We start from the raw sequence: 7,340 nt of genomic DNA on the forward strand, positions 1-7,340 counted from the left end.
GAAATGTAAATTATTTCTGATTATCCGAGGCTGGAAGCAATGTGTTTCCCATGGAGGGCTCATTTATAATTTAATCCAGGAGCTTGGTGATTCTAGGCTAACACGGAGAGATTGCCCTTTCAGAGTGGAAACCCCCACCATGCAGCAGGGAATCAATGCCGTCACCACAGAACAGACAGCAGACCTCGTAGTAATTTCTGTTTCTGTTTCATACCCCCCCCCCCCCCCCCCAAAAAAAAGTAAACAGCCACCCTCCATAATCAAACTGTAATAAGCAATATAAAGTGGTTTAAACCTGTAAAGGCTTTTGCTTTCATTTAGAAATGACTGACACAATCTAATAACAAGGAAGAGCTGAGAGAACAAACAGAAAGAACAGGACGTATAGGACTTCAGCCGAACTGACTCAGTGTCTCTTTTTCATTTTCATTCTAGTTCGAAGCCACGCAACATTAACATGAGCAGTGTGGGCAGAGATGAAGAAGTAGAGTCAAAGCAGGGTAGTAATCACACTCTGAAAAGGACTGAATGGATTCAATCTAAGACGTAAGTATGCACTAACCAACTAGCTCACTCTGGTGCTCTTCCAGACGTGAATTCCACAAGGTGCTGGAAACCACCCACAGAGACCCTGGTCCGTGCGAACACTTGCCGGTATTACATTAAAAAGCAGGAGATCCACACACTTAAGTACAGAGATACTAATGGCAAGCAGAAAGATGAAATACCCTAAACCAAGTGTACTAATCCTAAACCTGAATAAAGTCATGCTTTGGCCACTTGGGGGCAGCAGAAAAAAGCTGTAAATACAACATTGACATAGTATTACTTCATATGACCAACTTGTTGGCTCATTTGCATATCCAGTAGATACAGAGCAGCTTTAGCCTCTGCCAAGGACCAAGGAGGTTCAGTTTTCGTTTGTTTGTCTGTCCCATTTTGATTCAACTTGGCAGAAGAGTGAAGCATGGGCCAAGGAAGAACCCATTTAATGTTGTAAAACATGACGGGGCGGATACATTATACATTATCTTTCCCTTATGGAATGCTCTTCTACTTTGGTTGTGTTTCTGGACACCTGATGAATGCGAGTGCAATATTCACGCTCCTTTTAGCTCTGTTTTGGTCGACACCAGCTCCTGAGGGAATTATCTGCTTCTTTAACTGCTAAATGCTGCACTGTGTCCGTTATCTCCTAACTTTGTCTTTGGAAAAGCAAGGCTATGAGAGCACGGAGAGTGAATCAAAACAGTAAAATTGAGGGCCAGACAACCAAAATAATAGGCTATAAATCTGTGTAGAGATGAGAGGTGTTGCTCAAAGTGATGAAACCACAGTGAATTATCATCCAACTTTGCAATTCCGACACATTCATCCAATTTAAAAATGTTTTAAATATGTATCCGCTTTAATATTAACTGCTGAGTGAAGCAAAAGTTCAGCATAACCAGTAACCTCAATTAGTTGTTTGTTTTTCTAAAAGAGGGAAAGGGTTTTCCTCAGCTCAGTGATATTATACCTTAAGAAAATGACCTATGACAGAGTCTTTATAGTGTTGAACCCCCTCTCAGTTGGTGAAGGTAAATGACTATGTCCATGGTGAAAAGGCACAAGGCAGTAATGAGTAATGAAAACAGCCGAGTTAGTGCTGCCATTCAGTGAAGGGCCTGCTGCTGTGGAATGTGAGGCGCCATTCATTCACATGGGTTAAAAAATGCATTTCTGCCACCACAAAGCCCTGCCTTGTACTCATTGTTTCTCACCACACCAATAAAACACTTCCACATTCTGAAGGGAGAAGATAAAAAAAATTAAATTGCTAATTTTTTTCCTACATATACAGGAAAAGAAGATTGGTGATGAGGGGGTGAGGTGGGAGGGGAGGGGTGGTGAACTTTGCGGAAGAAATAAAAGTCAGGTCTTCGGAGGAGATAAACAGTCGTGGCAGAGTTGAAAGTTTGATCACGATAAGCACGGGGATAGAAAAGTAAGCACGCACAAGCTGCTTACAAAAAACAAACACTCCTATTGACAAAAGCACAATGTATGCAGCATTTATTCAGTATATGAAAAGAGACACAAGGGGAGGAAGGCGAGCAGTTACAAAAAGCTTCACTCCAGTCATGTGGGAGTTTTTTAACGTGAGGCATCTGCGACAGGCTCCCTAAAAAGAACTGCAGTAGAAGCTTCATTCAACATGAATTTGTCAACTGACAATATGTCACATTTAAACATAGGTCATGTTCCTCTTCTGCCTCTCTTAACAATGCTCCACAAGTGATCTCAGACATGACACTGTTTGGACACTTGTATGACATAACCATCTCACAGAAATGCTCCCACATTGTGGCTTTGACTTGAACAGAAAAACAAGTATGACCTAAAAAAAAGTCTGCTCATAAACAGAAATCAATTCAACGTTCAGAAAAAAAGCATTTATTTACATTTTTCTCCAAAGTGTCACGGACTAAACGTGTTGACCTTTCAGATCCACTCCTGGTACTATTCATGGGCTGGAGAACAGGTGGCACTGTTAAGGATAATGTATCATCTAACTGTCAATTTGGGGAAGTTGGATTATTTATTGTTGTGCTGTTCCCTAGTATGACCACAGAGGGGGGGTTAGGGTGTAGAAGATATGTTTAACATAATGTCTGAAATGTAACATAGGGGAGACAATGTAATCCTGTCTGCAAAACAACGCTCCGTCTCTTCTCCTCCCTCCCTCCCTCCCTCCCTCCCTCCCTCTCTGTATGTGACCTTACACAGAAGAAAATACTGTACACAACTAGAGACACAACAGCACACCACAGAGAGGCAATATCAAAGGAGAGGGGCGGACAACGTACAAGTACAGAAAGCTCACAGTTGATGATGCCACGCACACTGTCAGTTTGTAAAAGATTATTACTGGAATATTGAAGGAGCATCAGACAGAATGCAATGATCAAATCACCAAGTACTAACACAGACATTAATACTGTGGAACTCACTCAAGTACTACAAACAAAAAGAGCTGCAAGGATTAGTCGATTTATCGATTAGTGGATCAAGAGAAAAATAATCTGCAACTATTTTGATTATTGATTAATCGTTAGTCATTTTTCTTGCAAAAATGTCAGAAAATGCTGTTTTCAGCCTCAGATATGGAGATTTCTCACTTCTCTCTGTTTTATAGAACATTACAGTGAAGATTGTTGTGTTTTTTGACTGAGAAAACAAGATATTTAAAGACCTCAACTCGGACTTTGAGAAAACTGGGACGGACATCTTTCACTATTTTCTGACTTTTTAAAGATCAAACCATTAATGGAGAAAATAATCGGCAGAATAATCGACAATGAAAAACATAACTGTCAACCGGAATGTCAAAGTGTGCGTGTGCGTGTGTGTGTGTGTGTGTTTGTGTGTGTGTGTGTGTGTGTGTGTGTGCGTGTGTGTGTGTGTTTGTGTGTGTTTGTTTGTTTGTTTGTGTGTGTGTGTTTGTGTGTGTGTGTGTGTGTGTGTGTGTGTGTGTGTGTGTGTGTGTGTGTGTGTCAGCCCTATATAGTTCACTATTCAAATTCTAAATTCCAACAACACCAGATAAGCCTAGGTTTTTTTTTAATCATCTGTATTTCTAAACTATAAACAACAAAGTGAGCATGTTTTGACACACTTGTGCCCTCACATACATGCACACACACTGTCTTCTCTTTCTCTCTCTCTCTACTGCAAACTATGCTTTTACATAACTATCTCCTCTGATACTCCAGCCTGCCCCTAAGGGAGGATCACTATGACAATCCCAAAGTGTTCCTATAATATACCCATAATAGGTATCTTTAATAGCTTTTATTGTGACCTTTATCTGTTCTTTGCTCCTATTATCACCTATAACTGTCACGTAGGGACTCCAGCTGATGGTTTGTAAGTTTAAATGGCTCTTATGCTACTTTATAACATTGTTACATCGCCTGTAGTATCACTAGACAATCCCTTTAAGAACTTAATGTTGGCTGTTATTTGTATAGCATCCTTCCTAAGTGTATCATATGATTACCGTGGCTCTTTTTTTCGCAAGGTTCCACTCTCTTAACAGTCTAACATTCCTCAAAATGACCCTTATCTCCATTGTAGCACATGTACTTTTGCTGCTCCGTTTCTTAATCAGTCATGTCTACACTCTTAAAGGAAATGACTGGGTTAAAGCCAAAAGAGTCGGTAATATGCAAAGATTGAACGACATCAGCAGCCTGACGAACGCACCCTCAAAATAACAAACAATGATAATTATATACAGTCACTTCCTTACCAGTTAAAAACACCGCTGAGCTCAAACACTCACAAAAAAAGGACCGGTGCAGCTCTCCAAACGCAAACATAAAGAGTCCAGATCCGGCAGAGATAAAGAGCAGACACACTGTATCTCACAGTGCAGCGACTGACAACCGCGACCCGGGGTTCAACTCTGCAAAAATCGTGTGGAATTATTATTATCTCTGGCGAATTCCTATCTCCTTGTGTTATAGAACAGTACAGGTTCCTCTCTCTCTCTCTCTCTCTCTTCCCCTCGCTGTTTCTCTGTGTCTCTCTCTCCTGTCTCTTGTCGTTTCACTGCTGCTGCCTTCAGGTGTTGTCGGAAATGTCGTGACTCAAAAAGGCAAACGGAGAAATTCTGTGTTTAATTCAGCAGTCCTATAGTGGTAAGTAGTTAGCTCCTGAGATGCAATGTTCCTGATTAATCGTTGAAGTAATTTTTAATGCAAACATGTCAGAAACGGCTGTTTTCAGTCTCTCAACTATGGAGATGTTCTGCTTTTTTCTGTTTTACATCACAAAGTGAATATCTTTCTTTTTGGGCTGACAAAACAGGACATTTAAAGACATCACATTGGACTTTGAGGAACTGGGATGGGAATTGTTCACTATTTGCTGACATTTTTATAGACCAAATGATTAATTGATTATTGAATAAATAATTATAATGAAAATAACTTTTTTGTACACGATATTTGTGTTTATACAAGTATAATTCATATCAGATATACCTTTGTGTCTTGAATTAGAGGTCAGTATTATGGGATTATAAGGAAGGGTAATTAGAGAGTTGATTAATTGACTGGACGATCAAAAGACAATTAATGAGCAACTACTGTATATTTTGAAAATCGATTAATTGATTCATTACCTTTTGCTGCTTCCAGCTTCTGAAATGTGAGGTTTTACTGCTTTTCTCTATCATATTATGGCTTTTGGTTTTGGACTGTTGGTTGAACTAAACAACAGCAGACACTTATTTTGGACTCTGGGAAATGTTCTCTATTGTACATTTCTTCTGACTGACTAATAGAAAAACAGATGACGGATTAATCAATAAACTGCATGTTGTGTTAGTGAAAGACTTTGATTGGCACTGACGCCCACTCCATTTCACACCTTTCCCTCATCTATAAGAAAGTGCAGTAAGTAGGCTCACATAGATGGTCTTGTGATAAAACACATATGATCATCCGACATGTCGCGGTAGAGCTTCCTTTCCCCGTCTAACATGATAAGCGTATTTCTGCTCGAACTCGTGCGATTCAATCATGGAATTGGCGGAGTTTATGGGCGCACCTGAACGCACCACCACAAATGGAAAGAAGCTCTGTGTGTGTGTGTGTGTGTGTGTGTGTGTGTGTGTGTGTGTGTGTGTGTGTGTGCGTGTGTGAGTGCGTGCGTGCTTGTGTGTGTGTGTGTGTGTGTGTGTGTGTGTGTGTGTGTGTGTGTGTGTGTGTGTGTGTGAAACACCGAGGACAAGATCGAGGGCGAAAAAAAAAGAGAAGCAGAAAAGTTTGTCCTTGTCACGAAACCTGAGTCCACACACAGAGGTCGCACATTTTACTGTGTGTTTGTTTAATTTATGGCTCCATCGCTTCGTATCAGCAGTATCAGCTGCTGTGTTCATGTGTGTGTGTGTGTGTGTGTGTGTGTGTGTGTGTGTGTGTGTGTGTGTGTGTGTGTGTGTGTGTGTTTAAAGTGTCCAGAAGAGAAGAGGCTGAACAATTGTCCCCAGCTCATCAACAGTCCCACCACCATACATGCGCAATCGTTTTGTTCGTGCGTAAAAAAGACATGTTAGTGCCACACACAGGCAGATAACGTCCTGTGAACGGGTCAGCCTACCCTCATTTTGCTACAGTCACCTGTGCGTACACGTCCGATAATGGAGTTAAAGAGAAATCGTTATTCTGATTGTCTTCCACTAACTGGCGCCTCCCCCCCCCCCCCCCTGCAGCCGCAGCTATTGTGTCCCTTTACCATAACAGCAGGCTCACATCCTGTAGGTGCATCATCATTTGGGGAGGAAATAAAGTTACATGCACAGAGCCCCCATCACACACTCGACCCCCCCCCCCTCCCCCTTTACTCCTCCTTCGCCACATGTTTCCGCCCCCCTCCAAATACACACACACCGCATGCAGATGAGTTGTGGGAGCTTGAATCGGCGCAGTGATTGAAAAGAAGAAATGCGACACACACACACACCCACCCACCCACACACACACACACACACACACACACACACACACACACACACACACACACACACACTCACACACAGAGAAAAAATGTTCCAGCGGTTTCAGATCCTCATATTATTGTCATGAAGAGAGAAGTTCCGGCTGGCTGCTGGCACCTGTGCCTTGCTCATTGGCAGTTGTGTGCCATGTCTATTATGTAGGACACGTCTTCCTAATATGGATATACAACCCCCCCCCCCCTTTTTTTTACCCCTCCCTAACGTCAACGTCCACCTCCACCCTGTTTGTTTGTCTCTGTGTGAGAAAACAATCTTTTTTTAAAGGAGAAGAAAAAACAGTTCATTCATCTCCTGGATGTTTTCAGCACTGACCTCTCTTTTTTTCTTCCTTTTTTAAAATTCTACTCGCACTTTTGTTGTCGCCACAAATCTGTCAGTCCGATGCTGCGGTGATAGAGTGTGTTTACTATAAAAAAAATACTCAAGGAAGAGATGAGTGTGAGCTGGTCGAAAGTTTGCTCAAGCTCAGGAAGGATATGACTCCGGCTTTTCTCACTTTATTCCTACATTTCTTATTTGAATAACTGACTTTAGGCAGCTTTTAAAAGCTTGACATCAGTTATGGTGACTCACATATCTATCATTAAACTGCAGCCAGTTATATAAAGAAAAGTGGAAATGATAAATATTTCTTTACACACTTCTGACTCCGGTGCCTTGAGATGATCACCGACAGGAGGTCATACAATATTTGTTTCTTTTTTCTTTTTTCAACCACTACACCCTTGCCTGCTTGTAACCTATTTATAAATCAAGATCGGACAATCGCCTTCCA

At 41.4% G+C, this 7,340-nt stretch overlaps 1 protein-coding gene across 1 annotated transcript in view; it reads right to left on the reverse strand.

Moving 5' to 3' along the window:
• The window catches only part of LOC115021235 (zinc finger protein 516-like), a 49,859-nt gene extending 45,507 nt beyond the window's left edge, over nt 1-4,352 (reverse strand). The window contains exon 1 of the mRNA XM_029451505.1: nt 4,328-4,352. The gene's annotated coding sequence lies outside the window, so the exon portion shown is untranslated. The remainder of the gene's footprint in view (nt 1-4,327) is intronic.
• Nucleotides 4,353-7,340: the final 2,988 nt, after the last annotated feature.

Source organism: Cottoperca gobio, chromosome 16 (assembly GCF_900634415.1).
Source record: "Cottoperca gobio chromosome 16, fCotGob3.1, whole genome shotgun sequence".
Lineage (NCBI taxonomy): Eukaryota > Metazoa > Chordata > Actinopteri > Perciformes > Bovichtidae > Cottoperca > Cottoperca gobio.